Source organism: Ranitomeya variabilis, chromosome 4 (genome assembly GCF_051348905.1).
Source record: "Ranitomeya variabilis isolate aRanVar5 chromosome 4, aRanVar5.hap1, whole genome shotgun sequence".
Lineage (NCBI taxonomy): Eukaryota > Metazoa > Chordata > Amphibia > Anura > Dendrobatidae > Ranitomeya > Ranitomeya variabilis.
Genome location: NC_135235.1, coordinates 729,947,079 through 729,970,539, shown reverse-complemented (window position 1 = coordinate 729,970,539; position 23,461 = coordinate 729,947,079). Strand labels below are relative to the sequence as shown.

Sequence of the window (23,461 nt, the reverse complement as noted above, 5' to 3'; positions counted from 1 at the left end):
AAGGAGAGTTTCCTCTCCTTCAGACCCTGGGAACCATACACTGGGAACTTCCGATTCCGATTCCCGATACCACAAAAGTATCGGATCTCGGTATCGGAATTCCGATACAGCAAATATCGGCCGATACCCGATGCTTGCGGTATCGGAATGCTCAACACTAATGAGGACGACATCTTCATCTTCTACTACGGCTCTAGAAACATTTTTGGCCAGAGTCCGTCACTGACTCCATCACCACCAGCCGTCAATATGAAGGTTTCCAGTCTTCCCCGCACTGTAATTTTCTATCACTTTAGATCTTATGTCTGATTCACACACAGATGTTTGAGGCCTTTATAAAAGCTTTTTTTTTTTCCTCAAACACCGCGGACAGAAATTATCTGATCACAACGTCTCCATGTACAGTGTTTTATGGGGTTTATTTCTGTCATTAGGCTTTCCTATATTACAAGAAAAACACCAGAAAATAAACATATTAAAATGTTTCAAAAGAAAATTGGCTCCAACAATTCTTGTAAAAAGAAAAACACATGGAAAAAGCAGAAAACACATTTTATTTTTTCACACAATAAACAATTGTTTAAAAAAAATTAAGTCTTTCGGGCACCAGAACATAGATGTACACGGCAGGTACAGAGTCGCTGCAACAAAAACCCTGGCAGTTTAACCACTTACTGCTGCCAAAAGCAAACATGGCATCTAAGGTGTGAGAGTTCGACTGAATGGCCATCTGCCCCCAAGTACTCGATAGTATGGGGCGGCCTAGTTACTACGATACTTACATGCCTAATAATGGTGTCTGGGTCTGCAATGTATGAAGGTCTATTAGGCCGGGCCAGAGGCAGCATCCAATAAGTTACCTTTTATCGCCCCCATACACCTTAGAGTAAAGTTACATGAAAGCACTGATTTAGGGGGTTTGGCCGACCATATAATGTATTTCGGGGCCTCCCGACAGATGATGTCAGGGCAAAGAAGGATCTGGCATCCTAAATTTCAGAGGCTAATCCGTTTGTTGTTCCTGTAGATAATCCTCCGCTAGATGAGTCTGGAGGCGACTCTCTCATACAGACCACAGGAAAGCTGGAATATTTGTGTGTGTGGGGAATTCGGGAGAGATATCCATCTGCCAAATGACCATTCAGCCAACACTAATGTGTATGGGGCCGTTAGTATTACACTGACAGCAGTGATGATACACGGCACTACAGTAGTACAGTGCATCACCAGAGCCATCAGAGGCTTGTATGTTGGATGATCGCACTGATCAGAGGTGTTTAAAAAAGTTTTAAAAAAGGTTTAATGTGAAAAAAAAAAAAATCACAGTTTTAGCAATAAGAAATATCCTTAACTATAGGGAAAACAGAATCACTGCACAATGTTGTTTAAGTCACGTCCATGACAATTTTATTATACTCTGTTATCCTGTACACTGTGGTGTAGATAGAAATCACAGGTTTGACAGCAATAGCTGGAATTGGGCCCACAATCTCAAGAGGAAAAAAATATAAAATAGAAATATATTTATAATGTCACCTACAGGTGTTTCTCAAAAAATTAGAATATCATCAAAAAGTTAATTTATTCCAGTTATTCAATACAAAAAGTGAAACGCTTATATTATATATAGTTCCTTAACATACAATCCTCTGTCTCAAAGCACAGGCAGCCCCCTCACGCTCTCTCCTGCTCCCACCTGCTAACACTATCTCTGCTCCTTCTCACTGCTGGTGATATCTCTCCAAATCCTGGTCCTCCTCACCATATTCCCACAGTCATTTCTACCTCCCATCCACGCTCCATCACAAACTTCCGTAACCTCTCTAACCTTATACCCATTCGCCCAGCCCCCGCTTCCCCAGTCCCACTAACAGGAGCTCTGTGGAACGCTCGCTCTGTCTGTAACAAGCTTTCCTACATCCATGATCTTTTTGTTACTACCAAACTTTCCTTCCTCGCCATCACCGAAACCTGGCTCACCCCTTCTGACACGGCCTCCCCTGCTGCACTCTCTTACGGTGGCTTCCACCTTTCTCACACACCCCGCCCCAGCAGCAAGCATGGTGGAGGAGTTGGTTTTCTCCTGTCAGATAACTGCTCCTTCACCCCAATCCCACTGCCACCCTCTGTTACCCTCCCTTCCTTTGAGGTGCACTCTGTGCGCATCTACTCCCCCTCCAACCTCCAACTTGCTGTCATTTACCGCCCCCCAGGGCCAGCCACCACCTTCTTTGACCACTTCACCACCTGGCTACTTCATTTCCTTTCTGCGGACATCCCCACTATCATCATGGGCGATTTCAACATACCCATTGACACTTCCCTCTCAGCTGCCACTAAACTTCTATCTCTCTCTTCCTCCTTCGGCCTCACTCAATGGTCTTCTGCAGCCACTCACAAAGATGGTCACACACTGGACCTCATCTTCACCCGCCTCTGCTCCCTATCTAACCTCTCTAACTCGCCTCTTCCTCTCTCTGACCACAACCTTCTCACATTCTCATCTCTCTCCACTCCATGTCTAGAGTCCCCACCCCACAAACTTTCACACCCTCGCAGAAATCTTAAACATCTTGACCTACATTCATTCTCTGAATCCCTCCTCCCTCTCACAGACATAATTTCCATACACAATGCGGATGACGCTGCCGCTCTATATAACACCACAATAGCTGTAGCTTTGGAATCTGCTGCCCCACTTACACATACCAAAGCTCGCAAAATCAACAGACAGCCCTGGCACACCAGCCTGACCAAAGAACTGAGGCGAGCTTCCAGGGCTGCTGAGCGCAGATGGAAAAGATCCCACTCCAACGACCACTTAATCGCATTCAAACAGTCCCTCACTACTTTCAAGACCGCACTCGCCACAGCTAAACAAACCTACTTCTCATCTCTCATATCCTCCCTGTCTCACAACCCTAAACAGTTATTCAACACCTTCAATTCTCTCCTCCGTCCCCCAGCACCTCCTCCCTCCTCACTTATCTCTGCTGAAGACTTTGCCTCATTCTTCAAGCAGAAGATTGATAACATCAGAGACAGTTTTGGTCAACAAGCCCCAGAGCCCTTCCTCCCAACTTCCCTACCCTCCACCTCCAAAACCAACTACTCCACCATTACAGAAGATCAACTCGCCACTCTACTCTCAAGATCGCATCTCACCACCTGTGCACTTGACCCGCTCCCAACCCACCTCATCCCAAACCTCACCACAATCTTCATCCCAACCCTAACCCATCTCTTCAACCTATCACTAACAAATGGTGTTTTCCCCTCAAGCTTTAAACATGCCTCCATCACACCTATCCTCAAAAAGCCCTCTCTTGACCCATCCTCTGTATGTAGCTATCGCCCTATATCACTTCTCCCCTATGCCTCAAAACTACTGGAACAACACGTCTACCTTGAACTGTCCTCCCATCTCTCTTCTTGCTCCCTCTTTGACCGCTTACAATCTGGCTTCCGGCCACACCATTCCACTGAAACTGCCCTAACTAAGGTCACCACTGACCTTTTAACCGCCAAGAGCAAGCGACACTACTCTGTTCTCCTCCTCCTCGACCTGTCGGCTGCCTTTGACACAGTGGACCATTCCCTATTATTACAGACCCTCTCATCCCTTGGCATCACAGACTTGGCCCTATCCTGGATCTCATCATACCTAACAGACCGGACATTCAGCGTCTCCCACTCACACACCACCTCCTCACCTCGCCCCCTCTCTGTCGGAGTCCCACAAGGTTCAGTCCTTGGGCCCCTGCTCTTCTCCATTTACACCTTTGGCCTGGGACAGCTCATAGAATCTCATGGCTTTCAGTATCACCTCTATGCTGATGACACACAGATCTACATCTCTGGACCAGATATCACCTCCCTACTAACCAGAATCCCTCAATGTCTGTCCACTATTTCATCCTTCTTCTCCGCTAAATTTCTGAAACTTAACATGGACAAAACAGAATTCATCATCTTTCCCCCATCTCACGTGACCCCCCCAACGAACCTATCCATTACAGTAAATGGCTGCCCACTCTCCCCAGTCCCACAAGCTCGCTGCCTCGGGGTTATCCTGGACGCTGATCTCTCCTTCAAACCACATATCCAAGCCCTTTCCACTTCCTGCCGACTTCAACTCAAAAATATTGCACGAATCCGTTCATTCCTCAACCAAGAATCTGCAAAAACCCTAGTCCATGCCCTCATCATCTCTCGTCTTGACTACTGCAACCTCCTGCTCTGTGGCCTGCCCTCAAACACTCTCGCACCCCTCCAATCTATTCTAAACTCTGCTGCCCGACTAATCCACCTGTCCCCCCGCTATTCTCCGGCCTCTCCCCTCTGTCAATCCCTTCACTGGCTCCCCATTGCCCAGAGACTCCAGTACAAAACCCTAACCATGACGTACAAAGCCATCCACAACCTGTCTCCTCCTTACATCTGTGACCTCATCTCCCGGTACTTTCCTACACGCAACCTCCGATCCTCACAAGATCTCCTTCTCTACTCCCCTCTTATCTCCTCTTCCCACAATCGTATACAAGATTTCTCTCGCGTATCACCCCTACTCTGGAACCCTCTACCACAACACATCAGACTCTCGCCCACCATCGAAACCTTCAAAAAGAATCTGAAGACCCACCTCTTCCGACAAGCCTACAACCTGCAGTAACCACCGATCAACCAACCGCTGCACGATCAGCTCTATCCTCACCTACTGTATTCTCACCCATCCCTTGTAGATTGTGAGCCCTCGCGGGCAGGGTCCTCACTCCTCCTGTACCAGTTATGACTTGTATTGTTCAAGACTATTGTACTTGTTTTTATTATGTATACCCCTCCTCACTTGTAAAGCGCCATGGAATAAATGGCGCTATAACAATAAATAATAATAATAATAATAATAGTCATTACAAAAAGAGTTATCTGATGGCAAATCCCAAGAAATGTGCTGTAGGCAGGGGCGGGCTGGGCTGGGTGGCAGAGAGGCATTGGCCCCGAGCCAGTTAATTAGCATCTGCCCGCCCTGCAGCATGTACAATGAAAGAACACCTGACTGCAGCCCGCGGTAGTGGAGAGCGGCCGGCCACACACACACAGCTGACAGCGGGGCGGGCGGGACTCACTGCAGGCTGAGAGCGCGTTGCTATGGCACCCAGTGGCATGCTGAGATTGGATCTGGCTGGGGTTCAGAGAGTCCGGTAATGTACAGCGTGCTACGTAGGCACGTCTCTGAACCCTGAGGCTGAGAAGACAGGCAGTGGCCGCCATTACAGTTTGCCACAGGCCCACAGCTCACAGGATAGTCTGAGTTCCACTCCTACTCCAGTCCCTGCTGCTCAGTGCCTGTGCCCTGCGGTAAGTGGTGTCCACGTCCAATATTATCCCAGATACCTTTGGGTTGTATTATGCGTATTATGCCATTTTTTGAATAGCAAACTGAATTAATAATATACAAAATCCCAAAATCATAGCGACAATCTGGGAGAATACACAACCAAGTGGTGAACCCCCAGGAAAATTGGATCCGCTCCACCAATATATGTAAACCCGGAGAACAAGGAGCAAGGCACGGAATTGTATATTAAAACGATTATTTTATTGCTCTCTGGCTGTGCCCTTCCCTCCTCACCTCTCCTGTGGTAAGCATACCTGTCTTTCCTGCGTACATGCCCTGAATGCCTACATGACGTGTGATGTTACCCCTATGCTAGGGATGGATTACTTAAGGCACATAGCGTACTCAGTCTTATATGGGTTTATTTAGGGAATATCTCTGCAGGGATCTTATTTCACCTGGGCTATTGCCCACGGATTGTGAGGGGTTTGTGGGGAGGTGGTTTTTCCCTCTATTCATTCACTGGAAACGTCTGTACATTGACCTATTACTGATAATCATTCCATCCGACAGTCTCGCTCTTTCAATCGCGTGTTCACTGACTGACAGCGGGTTCTAATGCATAGTTAGCTGTCAGTCAGTGCAGCGGGAACACTCACAGCCACTGCTCCCTATACACAGAGTGATGACTGAACCCACGCCGGCAGTAACCACGTGACTGAAAGAGTGAGACTGCCAGATGGAATAAGGTGAATTTCCTGCCAGCATCAGAGCTCTCATAGCAAGTGCCTCACGGTGTCAGAACACTACTAACCTGTAGATTATCCACATATCTGCAGCTTAATAGTTTTGGGGATATGCTAGGTTTCCTTTAAGGCCGGTTTCACACTAGCGTGTGTGATGCGAGAAACCCACATAGAAATACATGGAGCCGCACGCTCCGGTCCGAGGGTCGGCAGCAGCGCCGGGTGAAGATGTGAGAGACTCACATAGAAATACATGCAGCTGCATGCTCCAGTCCAAGGGCAGGCGGCAGCACAGGGTGAAGATGTGAGACTCACATAGAAATACATGCAGCCGCACGCTCCAGTCCAAGGGCAGGCGGCAGCACAGGGTGAAGATGTGAGAGACTCACAAAGAAATACAGTACATGCAGCCATACGCTCCGGTCCGAGGGCCGGCGGCAGCACAGGGTGAAGATGTGAGAGACTCACATAGAAATACATGCAGCCGCACGCTCCGGTCCGAGGGCCGGCAGCAGCACAGGGTGAAGATGTGAGAGACTCACATAGAAATATATGCAGCCGCATGCTCCAGTCCGAGGGCAGGTGGCAGCACAGGGTGAAGATGTGAGACTCACATAGAAATACATGCAGCTGCACGCTCCAGTCCGAGGGCCGGCGGCAGCACTGGGTGTTGATGCGAGAAACTGGCATAGAAATACATGGAGCCGCACGCTCTGGTCTGAGGGCCGGCGGCAGCACCGGGTGAAGATGTGAAAGACTCACATAGAAATACATGGAGCCGCATGCTCCAGTCCGAGGGCAGACTGGCTGTGACTTTTGATTAAGTTATACAGATAGAATAAAAAACATAAAATTGGCAACCCTGATTTCATATCAGCTGGTTATAAGACAGGTATCTACTGTCCTTTTGTAAGTGTGGCATTTAAAATACAAATGAAAAATACCAAGTTACATCATCTTTTTTAAAGGGAACCTGTCAGCTGTTTTGGCTGATATAAGACACTGCCACTGCCATTCAGGGCAGTCCAGTCTGACAGGTACGGCACCTCCCATCTTCTTATGATCGCTGCCCTCCTGCTTGCTTCATGGCTACCCTGCATCGCACTCCTGCGCAGACGTACTAATCTATCCTGTTGAGGGCAGAGGAAAGTACTGCAGTGTGCTGGTACTGGGCCTCTCTGACCTTTCGTGGCGCCTGCGCACTGCAGTACTTACATTTGTCCTCAACAGAGCAGATAAGTACTCCTGCGCAGGAGTGCAATGCCAAGACCCATTAAACAAGCAAGAGGATGGCGATCATAAGAAGATGGGAGGTGCTGGATCCGGGACTGCGACACCCATCGGACCGGACCGCCCCCCGGGTGATTATTGTCAGGAAATATGACGTATTTGATTCTATATTATCATGCACACTGAGCTCTGCTACATCCATTAGGTCTGTGTAAGACACATGCTGCAGTTGTGGTTCCCCTCCACAGCTCCTCCTTCTCACTGCCTAGAAAGCTACTCTTCTCAATCTGTGTAATTTTATACCACTCATTCCCCCCTCCCTCAAGAATGTGTTGGTTAGCAGAAACCAGTTCTTTGTTTGCAGCCATGTGCTTCCATTTGTGTATGAGAGTTATTCAAGATGGAATAACTCGAACCCCAAGTAGTGGTATAGGTGTGAAAGTTACATATTTGGGATGTGCAACGATAGAGCTACACACCAGTGCATTTCCTAATTTCCCGTACCGGCAGAATCCAAGTAGGGGACTACAGCTTAACAGAGGCAAATACCCAAATTGTGTTTAGACTTAAATGAACATCCCTTTCATGCTGAGAAAAATGATAATTTTGTCTTCCTTCTACAGGCTTCCCCCCCAGGAATTATGGCGAATAGCTGGATTTCATAACTTTCAAAAAAGGGGAGTATCCAGCCACTCAGTGATGTCACGAGCCGAGGGTATAAGAGATTCAGCCTTATTTTAGGAGTGTCTTTGGCCCAGGAAGTCAGCTAACAGAAACTCTGCAATCTGCTCTGATGCATTGGAATGTGTTGCCCTTCCCGCCAGCCACACAGCCTGCCATGATATGAGAGAACTGTAAGTGTTTTTCAACTTGAATCCCTTTTATTTTGTAATCGTTTTGTACATACTATAATTGTCTCATCTCGTAATATCATTTTTTATATTTTTTGTAAACACTGCCTAATCTTTTTGGAGTAAAAGCTATAATATCTACTAGTCTCTAAAACGTACGTCCTCTGAAGTAAATCACGCTACTGATTGGGTTGGCTCCTGACTCATTATTAATCATAGTAATAGGAGCTGGTGGCAGCAAAGCGTTCTGAGCTGGTTGGGCAAAACTGGCAGCGACGGACAGCGTTTGAAAAAATATAATACCTGCCTGAGCGGGAGTAGTTATATCGTCTTCGCTGCAGTGTGTCCAATAGCCAGTACATAGCAAGGCAGCCTTTCTGGCGAATAATTATCCTAGGTGCAGTTCCCTGACTGACCTGAGGGTAAGGGGGCGCCAGAGAGCTGCAAGTTCCAAACCGGAACTGGGAACTGGGATATAAATAAATCCCTGAAGAAAGAACTGGGGCAACCAAACAACCACGCTTCATGACAAGTATAATAAAACTTATTTTTCTTTATAAGTAAGTAAGGTAACTTCAAATCTAAAAGAGACAGAAGCGTTTGGGAATATAAGCTGACGATGATCTTTGACACTCAGTGCAGGAATGAATGTGTGGCATGGATTTATGTCTTTTTACATCAACTAAGGAATTTGCCCCTCAGACCATGTGGGGTCATCACAACAGAACCAGACCCCAATCAGAGGACAATAAAACATTCCTTCCTTATCTAAGAACTAGTCCAATATTTATGGACAAAACTGTTTATCACTCATGGTAATTCTGCTTCATGTCACCTGTCTTATCTGTTTTTTTTTTCTGTGATGTGCTGTGCATAAATATGTGTTTCTCCAGAATTTCTTTTAGTCTATGCCTGATGAAGAGACCTGAGTAGTCTTGAAAGCTTGCAATTTGTTACCATCTTTTCAGTTAGCCATTAAAAGGTATCAACCACTGAGGACTCTCAATTCTAAATATTTTTCTATCCAATGGCTAACACGGCACCAAGATATATCTTTCCTGTATCAAAATGGATTTTCTTGAGCATATTATGTTTATTTGGTTTCTGCACGAATAGCTTTAAGCCGCAGTAACACCTAAATGTATGATCATTTTCATTATCCACTAAAAATGGTTGAGCTTTTGGCAGTTTCAAGACCAATGAAATGTCACCATGTCCATATTGCTTTCAAGATTTACACTTTTCAAATGTTTAATAGTAAAACTCATAGAAAAAACAATGCACTTGTCAGATCCCAGGGTTACTGATGGGCCAGACCTACCGTATATACTCGAGTATAAGCCGAGATTTTCAGACCATTTTTTTGGGCTGAAAGTCCCCCTCTCGGCTTATACTCGAGTCATACCCAGGGGTCTGCAGGGGAGGGGGAGCAGGGGCTGTGTAATTATACTTACCTGCTCCCGGCGCGGTCCCTGCACGTCCCTGGTTCCAGCGCTGCATCTTCTTCCTGTACTGAGCGGTCACATGGTACCGCACATTACAGTAATGAATATGCGGCTCCACCTCCCATAGAGGTGGAGCCGCATATTCATTTCTGTAATGTGCGGTACCATGTGACCGCTCAGTACAGGAAGAAGATGCAGCGCTGGAACCAGGGACGTGCAGGGACCGCGCCGGGAGCAGGTAAGTAGACGGGGAGGGGGAGCGCTGAGCGATAGTCACCTCTCCTCCGTTCCGGTGCGGCTCCGTCTTCGGCGTCCTCTGGCTGTGACGCTCAGGTCAGAGGGCGCGGTGACGTGGTTAGTGCACGCTCTCTGCCTGAACGTCAGTGCGGAGAACGCTGAAGACGGAGCCACACAGGAAAGAGGAGCAGGTGAAAAGTGCAGGGGGCCTGAGCGACGGAGAGGTGAGTATGTGATTTTTTTTTTTATTGCAGCCACAGCATATGGGGCAAGTGCCTGTATGGATCATCTATGGGGCCATAACGTTTGTGCAGCACTATAAGGGGCAAGTGCCTGTATGGATCATCTATGGGGCCATAACATTTGTGCAGCACTATAAGGGGCAAGTGCCTGTATGGATCATCTATGGGGCCATAACATTTGTGCAGCACTATAAGGGGCAAGTGCCAGTATGGAGCATCTATGGGGCCATAATGTTTGTGCAGCAATATAAGGGGCAAGTGCCTGTATGGAGCATCTATGGGGCCATAATGTTTGTGCAGCACTATAAGGGGCAAGTGTCTGTATAGAGCATCTATGGGGCCATAATGTTTGTGCAGCACTATAAGGGGCAAGTGTCTGTATGGAGCATCTATGGGGCCATTATTAACCTTTATGCAGGATTATATGGGGCATATTTTGTATGGAGCATCTTATGGGGCCATCATAAACGTTATGGAGCATTATATGGGGCTCCTGATTCAATATGGATATTCAAAAACACTTAACCTACTGATGTCTCAATTAATTTTACTTTTATTGGTACCTATTTTTACTCTTGAAATTTACCGGTAGCTGCTGCATTTTCCACCCTTGGCTTATACTCGAGTCATTAAGTTTTCCCAGTTTTTTGTGGCAAAATTAGGGGGGTCGGCTTATACTCGGGTCGGCTTATACTCGAGTATATACGGTATATTGGTTTACGTGGTAGTGCGGCATTAAAGCGCTATAAACAAAAGACCTTTGTTTTCACTGACACAAATCTTTTCTTAACCCCTTAACGACCGCCGATACGCCTTTTAACGGCGGCCGCTAAGGGTACTTAAACCACAGCGCCGTTAATTAATGGCGCTGTGGAAAAAGTGAATAGCGCCCCCCAGAGTCGGATTTTCTCTGGGGTCTCGGTTGCCGAGGGTAGCCGAGACCCCAGAGAACATGATTCGGGGGGTTTTTACCGACCTCCGAGTTGCGATCGCCGGTAATTAACCGTTTACCGGCGGTCGCAACAAAAAAAAACAAAACGCGATTTGCCATTTAATTTCTCTGTCCTCCGATGTGATCGCACATCGGAGGACAGAGAAATAGTGTCCCCGATGGTCCCCAATAGCCCCCCAATACTCACCTATCTCCCCCAGTGCTCCTCGTGGCTCCCGATGGGCGCCGCCATCTTTTTTCCGTGAAAAAATGGCGGGCGCATGCGCAGTGCGCCCGCCGCCCGGAAGATCTTTGGGATCTCGGCTGCCGGGGGTAGCCGAGACCCCAAAGAACATGATCGGGGTCGGTTTTTACCGACTGCTGTTTTGCAATCGCCGGTAATTAACTGTTTACCGGTGACCGCAAAAAAAAAAAAAGAAAAAAAAAAGCGATCTGTAATTCTCTGTCCTCTGATGTGATCGCACATCAGAGGACAGAGATATAGGGGAATTCGGGGACCCTATCATACTCACCCGGTGTCCCCAGGTCCTCCTGCGTCTCCTCTTGCCGGCCGGCTTCTTCCTCTGCAAAGAAAATGGCGGGCGCATGCGCAGTGCGCCCGCCATCTGCTGCCATCTGCCGGCCGGCAGGAGAGACGAGTTGGGGCTAAAATTAGGGTTAGGGTTAGGGCTAGGGTTAGGACTAGGGTTAGGGCTAGGGTTAGGGCTAGGGTTAGGGCTAGGGTTGGGGCTAGGGTTGGGGCTAAATTTAGGGTTAGGGCTAGGGTTAGGGTTAGGCTACTTTCACACTAGCGTTTTTTGGCTTCCGTCGCAATGCGTCGTTGGAGAAAAAACGCATCCTGCAAAAGTGCTTGCAGGATGCGTTTTTTTCTCCATTGACTTGCATTAGCAACACATTGCGACGGATTGCCACACGTCGCATCCGTCATGCGACGGATGCGTCGTGCTTTGGCGGACCGTCGGCACAAAAAAACGCTACATGTAACTTTTTTTGTGCGACGTGTCCGCCACTTCCAACCGCGCATGCGCGGCCGGAACTCCGCCCCCGCCTCCCCGCACCTCACAATGGGGCAGCGGATGCATTGAAAAAACAGCATCCTCTGCACCCGTTGTGCGGCGCTTACAACGCTAGCATCGGTACGTCGGCCCGACACACTGCGATGGGCCGAGTACGACGCTAGTGTGAAAGTAGCCTTAGGCTTCTTTCACACTTGCGTCGGTACGGGGCGGTCGCAATGCGTCAGCCCGACGTACCGACGCACGTTGTGAAAATTGTGCACAACGTGGGCAGTGGATGCAGTTTTTCAACGCATCTGCTGCCCAGTCTATGTCTTGGGGAGGAGGGGGCAGAGTTACGGCCACGCATGCGTGGAAATGGCGGACGCGACGTACAAAAAAAGGTTACATTTAACTTTTTTTGTGACGACGGTCCGCCAAAACACAACGGATCCAGTGCACGATGGACGCGACGTGTGGCCATCCGTCGGTAATACAAGTCTATGGGCAAAAAAGGCATCCTGTGGGCACATTTGCAGGATCCGTTTTTTGTCCAAAACGACGGATTGTGACGGATGCCACACGACGCAAGTGTGAAAGTAGCCTTAGGGTTAGGGTTGGGGCTAAAGTTAGGGCTAGGGTTAGGGTTAAATTTAGGGTTAGGATTGGGGCTAAAGTTAGGGTTAGGGCTAGGGTTGGGGCTAAAATTAGGGTTAGGGTTAGGGATGGGGCTAAAGTTAGGGATAGAGTTGGGATTAGGGTTAGGGTTTGGATTAGGTTTGGTATTAGGGTTACGGTTGGGATTAGGGTTACGTTTGGGATTAGGGTTGGGATTAGGGTTAGGGTTGGGATTAGGGTTAAGGTTAGGGTTGGGATTAGGGTTAGGGGTGTATTGGGATTAGGGTTAGGTTTGAGGTTATGGTTGAGATTAGGGTTAGGGGTGTGTTGGATTTAGGGTTTTGATTAGGGTTATGGTTAGTGTTGTGAATTCCGTTCTCGGGCTCCCTTCTGTGGTCGTGAATGGTACTTTGGTGAGTTCTGTCCTTGGACACCCTCTGGTGGCTTTGAGTGGAACTGCTGATCTTTGAGGCTGCTGCTAGCTTCCCTATTTAACTCTGCCCAGGTCGTTAGTTCATGCCAGCTGTCAATGTCTCAGTACTGGTTCAGATCTCTCTTGGATTTCTCTGATGACCTGTCTACTCCAGCAGAAGCTAAGTCCTTGCTAGTCCATTTGCTGTTCATTGTTTTTTTGAATATATTTCTCAGTATATGCTATGTTTTTGTCCAGCTTGCTATTATGATATTTCCTTGCTAGCTGGAAGCTCTGGGGGTGCAGAGCTGCACCTCCACACCGTGAGTCGGTGTGGAGGTCTTTTTGCACACTGCGTGTTTTTTGTAGTTTTTAATACTGACCGCATAGTTCCCTTTCCTATCCTCTGTCTGTCTAGAGAAGATTCGGCCTCCTTTGCTAAAATCTGTTTCATTCCTGTGTTTGTTACTTCCTCTTAACTCACAGTTAATATTTGTGGGGGGCTACCTTTACTTTGGGGAATTTCTCTGAGGCAAGGTAGGCTACTATTTCTATCTTTAGGGGTAGTTAGCTCTTAGGCTGTGAAGAGGCATCTAGGGAGAGTCAGGTACGCTCCACGGCTATTTCTAGTGTGTGTGATAGGATTAGGGATTGCGGTCAGTAGAGTTACCACTTCCTCAGAGCTTGTCCCAGGTTTTTCCATTTTAACCATCAGGTCATTTCTGGTGCTCCTAACCACCAGGTCCATAACAGGTTAGAGTTGAGATTAGGGCTGTTTTGGGGTTAGGGTTGTGATTATCGTTAGGGTTGTGATTAGGATTATGGATCGGGTTGAGATTAGGGTTAGGGGTGTGTTGGAGTTAGGGTTGGAGTTAGAATTGGGGGGTTTCCACTGTTTAGGTGCATCAGGGGGTCTCCAAACACGACAGACAATTTTGCGCTAAAAAAGTCAAATGGTGCTCCCTCCCTTCTGAGCTCTGCCGTGCGCCCAAACAGTGGTTTACCCCCACATATGGGGCATCAGTGTACACGGGATAAATTGGACAACAACTTTTGGGGTCCAATTTCTCCTGTTACCCTTGTGAAAATAAAAATTTGGGGGCTAAAAAATCTTTTTTGTGGGAAAAAAATATATTTTTTATTTTCACTACTCTGCATTATAAACTTCTGTGAAGCACTTGGGCATTCAAAGTTCTCACCACATATCTAGATAAGTTCCTTGGGGGGTCTATTTTCCAAAATGGGGTCACTTGTTGGGGGTTTCTACTGTTTAGGTACATTAGGGGTCTGCAAACGCAACATAATGCCAGCAGACAATTCTATCAAAGTCTGCATTCCAAAACGGCGCTCCTTCCCTTCCGAGCTCAGCCATGCGCCCAAACAGTGGTTTACCCCCACATATGGGGTACCACCATACTCAGGACAAATTGGACAACTTTTGGGGTCCAATTTCTCTTGTTACCCTTGTGAAAATAAAAATTTGGGGGCTAAAAAATCTTTTTTGTTAAAAAAAAAAATATTTTTTATTTTCACGACTCTGCATTATAAACTTCTGTGATGCACTTGGGCATTCAAGGTTCTCACTACAAATCTAGATAAGTTCCATGGGGGGTCTAGTTTCCAAAATGGGGTCACTTTTGGGGGGTTTCTACTGTTTAGGCACATCAGGGGCTCTCCAAACGCGACATGGCGTCCGATCTCAATTCCAGTCAATTTTGCATTGAAAAGTCAAATGGCGCTCCTTTGCTTCCGAGCTCAGCCATGCGCCCAAACAGTGGTTTACCCCCACATATGGGGTGTTGGCGTACTCAGGACAAATTGTACAACAACTTCCGGGGTCCATTTTCTCCTGTTACCCTTGGTAAAATAAAAATTTGGAGGCAAAAAGATCATTTTTGTAGAAAAAATGCGATTTTTTTATTTTCACTGCTCTACGTTAAAAACTTCTGTGAAGCACTTGGGGGTTTAAAGTGCTCACCACACATCCAGATAAGTTCCTTAAGGGGTCTAGTTTCCAAAATGGTGTCATTTGTGGGGGGTTTCTACTGTTTAGGCACATCAGGGGCTCTCCAAACGTGACATGGCGTCCGATCTCAATTCCAGCCAATTCTACATTGAAAAAGTAAAACGACACTCCTTCTCTTCCAAGCTCTGCGGTGCGCCCAAACAGTGGTTTACCCCCACATATGGGGTATCGACGTACTCAGGAGAAATTGTACAACAACTTTTGTGGTCTAATTTCTCCTGTTACCCTTGTGAAAATAAAAATTTGGGGGCAAAAAGATCATTTTTGTAGAAAAAATGTGATTTTTTATTTTCACGGCTCTACGTTATAAACTTCTGTGAAGCACTTGGGGGTTCAAAGTGCTCACCACACATCTAGATAAGTTCCTTAAGGGGTCTAGTTTCCAAAATGGTATCACTTGTGGGGGGTTTCTACTGTTTAGGCACATCAGGGGCTCTCCAAACGCGACATGGCGTCCGATCTCAATTCCAGCCAATTCTGCATTGAAACAGTCAAACAGCGCTCCTTCACTTCCAAGCTCTGCGGTGCACCCAAACAGTGGTTTACCTCCACATATGGGGTATCGTCGTACTCAAGTTTACCAATAGAAACCCCCCATAAAACTACAATACTTTATTGAATAACCCAGACACAAGAATAAATAGATAACGCCCTACCTCATAGGTCAGCTAGAGTACAAGGGAAGGGGTAAAAATCCCCAAATAGACCTTTACAAATATAAGATATATAACAAGGTTTGAGGATGTCTTCACACATGTGATGCACACACATAAACTATAAGGGTGTACAGATATAAATGAAGTATCCCTATAGGCTAAGAGTTGGCCCTAGAGATACAACTACCTAGATGCGGGGGTTGGCACCCTTAAAGAAATCGAGAATGGCGCCCCCGCTCGTGCGATGACTTACCCTAGTCTCCTGGCTCATCCCTACAAGGGATAGAGTGAGAAACAGAACGCCAGATGGCTGTAAATAACTTGTAAATATATATACATATGTGTGGTGCCTCTTACATAACGTCTCAGGCCCTCCCCTCCAGTGTGCTGTAAGACCCAAGGATAGAGATCATTGTACATATATATAACACATTTGATGGGGGGGTATATATAAACGGAGAACCTTGTATAGTAGAGGGCACCAAAAAAGTACAAAGCTGAAGACGCCAATCTAAAAAACAAACCTACTCAAGCTGACCAATACCAATGTATATACCACATAGATAATAAAATGACACCACATATAACTGGAACAAATTATTTGCAGAAACTCAAGGGATAAAGTCAAATAGATGCATTAATTCAAGATGATGTTATACTCATCTGTTGAAGACTGCAAATCGTCCAGATATCATGGCTCACATTGATGACTTAGAAGCAAGAAATACCTCACCACTACTCTCGACGCGTTTCCCCCACATGGTTGGGTTCATCAGGAGAGACTAGATGAAAATATGGCAGTATAAGAGTAGAAGAGCTAATGCTCCCATTCATATGTGCTAGCATGTTATACTTATGTATAGATATATTTACTGTATCTTACCCTGTATTTTACTGCCTTGACTGCCAGGTTATGTGGTATGCGCTACCGCTAATGGCAATGCGGTTTTGGTTGTATGCCTTTATTTTTTAATATCTGAGCTTTTTACCGTTCTTACCAATTTCCATGTGTGCGCACCATATAGGTGCATTTGTTTACGGCGCAAATACTCTACACTGTGGCAGCCCTTCATCATCGGGGTATGCTACTATACATACTGGTCTTTTATTGCCTGCGCTCTGGTGTTGTCTGACATCATCAGCCCTCGTTGCTGGGCGCATGCGCCGTATTCAGCAGCGGCCGCTGGCTACACCTCTCCTTCTGAGCCGCTAGAGCATGCTAGGTTTCTTACCTTTGTATGGGGGCGTTCCTGGACTCCACTGGCATGGCGGCTATTGGAGCTTAGCATTGCGCTCCCGGGATTTGTGTCTGTAGAAATCAGGCAACGGTATAGCACATCGTTAAACAGGAAGTGTCTGGATATGAGCGCGTATATGAAGGAGGCACCTCTAGGTAATCACCGCAGCCCTATTTGTTTTCAATCATCTATACTGCCATATTTTCATCTAGTCTCTCCTGATGAACCCAACCATGTGGGGGAAACGCGTCGAGAGTAGTGGTGAGGTATTTCTTGCTTCTAAGTCATCAATGTGCCATGATATCTGGACGATTTGCAGTCTTCAACAGATGAGTATAACATCATCTTGAATTAATGCATCTATTTGACTTTATCCCTTGAGTTTCTGCAAATAATTTGTTCCAGTTATATGTGGTGTCATTTTATTATCTATGTGGTATATACATTGGTATTGGTCAGCTTGAGTAGGTTTGTTTTTTAGATTGGCGTCTTCAGCTTTGTACTTTTTTGGTGCCCTCTACTATACAAGGTTCTCCGTTTATATATACCCCCCCATCAAATGTGTTATATATATGTACAATGATCTCTATCCTTGGGTCTTACAGCACACTGGAGGGGAGGGCCTGAGACGTTATGTAAGAGGCACCACACATATGTATATATATTTACAAGTTATTTACAGCCATCTGGCGTTCTGTTTCTCACTCTATCCCTTGTAGGGATGAGCCAGGAGACTAGGGTAAGTCATCGCACGAGCGGGGGCGCCATTCTCGATTTCTTTAAGGGTGCCAACCCCCGCATCTAGGTAGTTGTATCTCTAGGGCCAACTCTTAGCCTATAGGGATACTTCATTTATATCTGTACACCCTTATAGTTTATGTGTGTGCATCACATGTGTGAAGACATCCTCAAACCTTGTTATATATCTTATATTTGTAAAGGTCTATTTGGGGATTTTTACCCCTTCCCTTGTACTCTAGCTGACCTATGAGGTAGGGCGTTATCTATTTATTCTTGTGTCTGGGTTATTCAATAAAGTATTGTAGTTTTATGGGGGTTTTCTATTGGTAAACTTGTTTGTTTTCCCTCTATTTATATATTTTCATTGTTAGCCGTTTAGTTCCTTTTTTCATATGGCTGGCTTTTTATCTGGGCCTATCAACACTGACCAATGGGTTGAGGATGCTAATTTAGCCTTTTCTACGGATTGTGGTCCGTCAAGGAATAGCAGCTCGTTGTCCATTAAGAATTTGTTCAATGAACTATTTGTGGGTTATAAAAATAACATTAAATCATTTTGGGAAATTAAGGCCCTTGAAAACTATCTGAAAAATAACATTGTGCCTAATGGTCTGAGAATCAATCTTTCTCCGTCACCAAGATTGGTTAATCCTCAGCTTATGCTAGCTTGGGAAAAAGAATCTATAGTGTCCTCATGTAGATTCATGAAAATTCTAATTGAGGAGGAGAAAATTAATTTTGAACGTACGAGTAAAATATTGGGAGAACTTATTGATAAAACTTTGGTTTTTAAATCTGATCCCGAATTCACGAGGAGGGAATCTCTACTACAAACCTCTGTGGAGAAATTTCAGGCGAACATTAAAGATAGGAAACACTTTCAATTCACGAGAGATTTTACCGAGTTCAAAGAAAATAGGGCATATAACTTCCTTAATTCCCAACGAGAGTATCGTACTGACATTTCATCATCAGAAACAGACAATTCTGACAGGGATCGGTCTAACTCAAGAGGGAGGTGGAGACAGAGGGGGAGAACACGAGGTAGAGGACAAAGACGCAGATGGCAGAATCACAATACGCATCTGGGTGCCCCTATGGGACCAACAGGGGATATGCGGCCACAGACGGGGTCTCACACAAATACCTCAGTGATTACAACGGGCGAACCGTCACTAGGGACGCCAGTATCTATACCCTCATCCCATTCATCCTCCTCTTCTGCCTCTTTTTTGGAGCAGAGGACCCCACTTGGATACCCACTGAGAAACAGAATGACCTAAATCCTGTGGGGTCGGGACAAATTATTAATCTCAGTAATTATAAATTGTCGTACGACGAATACAGTGTATTACTCAAGGGCCTTAATTTTGTACCCACAACTAGATATGATGCATTTGGTTGGGTTAAGGACGTGAACCTTTTTGCACGTAAACTCAAATGGCACAAGTTTTATCTTCAGAAAGACAGGGAAAGATGTGAGAGTATGGGGATTCCGGTTGAGGATCTTGAGGCCGTTGATATCTTGACTGAACTGCTGAGTGACAGTGAACACAATGTTGGTCTGGGTCCTTTTACGTCGCTTAAACGGAAGAGCACTAGAGCACCCCCGGCTGGGGGGTTGGACTCTGTGGATATCTTTCTGAAAGTGGTAGAGGAGGAATTGTTGAGGATTAACCCCAAAGATAGGGGGTGGGATCCACCACCTAACCTCACCGTATCAGAGTCAAAGGCCCTAACGGAATTAGAAAAGAATAAAGAGATTGTCATCAAGCCCTCCGATAAGGGGGGCAACATGGTCTTGATGAATCATGACCAATATATGACTATGTGCCAGCTGATATTAGATGACAGAAAGACGTATGAAATTCTCAAGAGAGATCCAACCTTGCTCTACATTGATATCCTCATAGATATTTTAGCCAAAGGTCTAGACCTTGGATTACTAACCAAGGATGAGTTTGATTTTCTCTCCCCGTCTTTCCCCCTGGTGCCTGCCTTTTACTGTCTCCCTAAAATACATAAGGGAGTTGCTCCGTTGAAAGGACGTCCTATCGTGTCTGGTGTTGATTCCCTGGGTCAAAATGTGGGGATTTATGTTGATCGGATTCTTCGTCCATTTGTAACCTCACTACCCTCGTATTTGAGGGATACTATGGATTTACTTACTAAACTTGAGGACATGGACATTGGGACAGACACCTTCCTTGCGTCCATTGACGTAGAAGCATTATACAGCAATATTCCACATGAGGCAGGCATCAGGGGGGTGGAATATTTTCTGAGAACCCGAGCCAATCAATGTACCCCGCATAACAAATTTGTTGTTGAACTCATGATGTACATCCTAAATCACAATTACTTCCTGTTTTTTGGGAGGACCTACCACCAGCTCAGGGGAACTGCGATGGGGAGTCCTTGTGCCCCATCGTATGCTAATCTTTTCCTGGGCTGGTGGGAGGAGACTACTATCCTGGTGGAGGAGGCCTGGTGGTTCCCTAAGATTTTATTTTGGTCGAGATTCATCGACGATGTGTTTATGCTATGGACTGGCACTATGGATGAATTTAACCACTTTATCCTGTGTATTAATGATAATGAAATCAATATGAGGTTTACTTCAGAGATACATGAGGAGTCCATCAACTTTCTTGACCTTAATATTCAGAAAAATCACAAGGGAGGGATCTCTACCAGGACCTTCAGGAAACCAACGTCCACTAATGGTCTCCTTAGATGGGATAGTTTTCATCCAGGCACATTGCGCAAGGGTATCCCTAAAGGTCAATTCCTACGTATCAGGAGAAATTGTTCTGACAATCAAGAGTTCACTACACAGGCTCATGATCTCAAATGTAGGTTTAGCCAGAGGGGTTACCCGGGAGTGGTTTTGGATGGGGCATGGAGAAATGCAGCTGGTTGTACCCGTCATGATCTACTTCACCCATCACCTAAAACAGATATATGTGAGGTCCCGAGAATTATCGGCATGTTCGATAACAAGTCTAATATGGTACAGAGCATTATAAAAAAACACTGGGGGATATTAAGAGCTGACCCCGACCTTAAGGATTTTGTCCCGCCCACCCCAAAAATTACGTATAAAAAGGGCAGATCGTTGAAAGACAGATTAGTCCATAGTTTCTACGATCGACCCAAACCACCAGGCACATGGTTGGATCGCAAACCTTGTGGTACCTTTAAATGTGGTGATTGTAAATTTTGTTTGTGGGTGAGGAGGGAAAAAACATTTAAGAGTACCACATCGGCCAGGATCTATTGTATGAGGGACTTTGCTAACTGTAAGTCGGAAGGAGTGATTTATATGGCCACATGCCTGTGTCCTCTTAATTATATTGGTAAAACCAAGAGAGAGCTACGGAGACGCATAGGCGAGCATCTCGGTGATATAAAACATAAGCAGGACACACCAGTGGCAAAGCATGTCAGATTGACCCATTCCAATGATAGTAGAGCTATTTCTTTCTGTGTCCTTGAAGTGGTGCGACGTAACCCACGGGGCGGAAATTTGGACAAATTACTTTTACAAAAAGAATGTCAATGGATTTTCAGGCTGCGAACCCTTGTACCGGATGGTCTAAATGAACAGCAAAATTATTGCTGTTTTTTGTAAGTCAGTAGTCCATTATCACTAGCCAGACCTTTTAACTTGGGATATTTGCCCGGTTCTTTTCATTATTTATCTGGTGTTTTTCATCATGTTGTATGTTTATTTGTACACATTGATTTGTTGCGGGTTATAGGTCCTCCATGTTTCGCTCATAAAAGATGTTGCCATGAAGAGCTAATGCTCCCATTCATATGTGCTAGCATGTTATACTTATGTATAGATATATTTACTGTATCTTACCCTGTATTTTACTGCCTTGACTGCCAGGTTATGTGGTATGCGCTACCGCTAATGGCAATGCGGTTTTGGTTGTATGCCTTTATTTTTTAATATCTGAGCTTTTTACCGTTCTTACCAATTTCCATGTGTGCGCACCATATAGGTGCATTTGTTTACGGCGCAAATACTCTACACTGTGGCAGCCCTTCATCATCGGGGTATGCTACTATACATACTGGTCTTTTATTGCCTGCGCTCTGGTGTTGTCTGACATCATCAGCCCTCGTTGCTGGGCGCATGCGCCGTATTCAGCAGCGGCCGCTGGCTACACCTCTCCTTCTGAGCCGCTAGAGCATGCTAGGTTTCTTACCTTTGTATGGGGGCGTTCCTGGACTCCACTGGCATGGCGGCTATTGGAGCTTAGCATTGCGCTCCCGGGATTTGTGTCTGTAGAAATCAGGCAACGGTATAGCACAACGTTAAACAGGAAGTGTCTGGATATGAGCGCGTATATGAAGGAGGCACCTCTAGGTAATCACCGCAGCCCTATTTGTTTTCAATCATCTATACTGCCATATTTTCATCTAGTCTCTCCTGATGAACCCAACCATGTGGGGGAAACGCGTCGAGAGTAGTAGTGAGGTATTTCTTGCTTCTAAGTCATCAATGTGAGCCATGATATCTGGACGATTTGCAGTCTTCAACAGATGAGTATAACATCATCTTGAATTAATGCATCTATTTGACTTTATCCTATGAGTTTCTGCAAATAATTTGTTCCAGTTATATGTGGTGTCATTTTATTATCTATGTGGTATATACATTGGTATTGGTCAGCTTGAGTAGGTTTGTTTTTTAGATTGGCGTCTTCAGCTTTGTACTTTTTTGGTGCCCTCTACTATACAAGGTTCTCCGTTTATATATACCCCCCCCATCAAATGTGTTATATATATATGTACAATGATCTCTATCCTTGGGTCTTACAGCACACTGGAGGGGAGGGCCTGAGACGTTATGTAAGAGGCACCACACATATGTATATATATTTACAAGTTATTTACAGCCATCTGGCGTTCTGTTTCTCACTCTATCCCTTGTAGGGATGAGCCAGGAGACTAGGGTAAGTCATCGCACGAGCGGGGGCGCCATTCTCGATTTCTTTAAGGGTGCCAACCCCCGCATCTAGGTAGTTGTATCTCTAGGGCCAACTCTTAGCCTATAGGGATACTTCATTTATATCTGTATACCCTTATAGTTTATGTGTGTGCATCACATGTGTGAAGACATCCTCAAACCTTGTTATATATCTTATATTTGTAAAGGTCTATTTGGGGATTTTTACCCCTTCCCTTGTACTCTAGCTGACCTATGAGGTAGGGCGTTATCTATTTATTCTTGTGTCTGGGTTATTCAATAAAGTATTGTAGTTTTATGGGGGTTTTCTATTGGTAAACTTGTTTGTTTTCCCTCTATTTATATATTTTCATTGTTAGCCGTATCGTCGTACTCAGGAGAAATTGCACAACTAAATTTGTGGTTAAATTTCTGTTTTTACACTTGTGAAAATTACAAAAAATGGTTCTGAAGTAAAATGTTTGCAAACAAAGTTAAATGTTCATTTTTTTCTTCCACATTGTTTCAGTTCCTGTGAAGTACGTAAAGGGTTAATAAACTTCTTGAATGTGGTTTTGATCAGGTTGAGGGGTGCAGTTTTTAGAATGGTGTCACACTTGGTTATTTTCTATCATATAGACCCCTCAAAATGACTTCAAACTTCAAAGGTGATGTGGTCCCTAAAAAAAACATGGTGTTGTAAAAATGAGAAATTGCTGGTCAACTTTTAACCCTTATAACTTCCTAACAAAAAAAAATTTTGTTTCCAAA

The 23,461-nt window shown here is 45.4% G+C and overlaps 1 protein-coding gene across 1 annotated transcript in view; it reads right to left on the bottom strand.

Annotated features, from left to right (window-relative positions):
• Positions 1-23,461, bottom strand: part of LOC143767930 (uncharacterized) — an 85,120-nt gene that overhangs the window by 7,263 nt on the left and 54,396 nt on the right. The gene's annotated exons all lie outside the window — the stretch shown is intronic.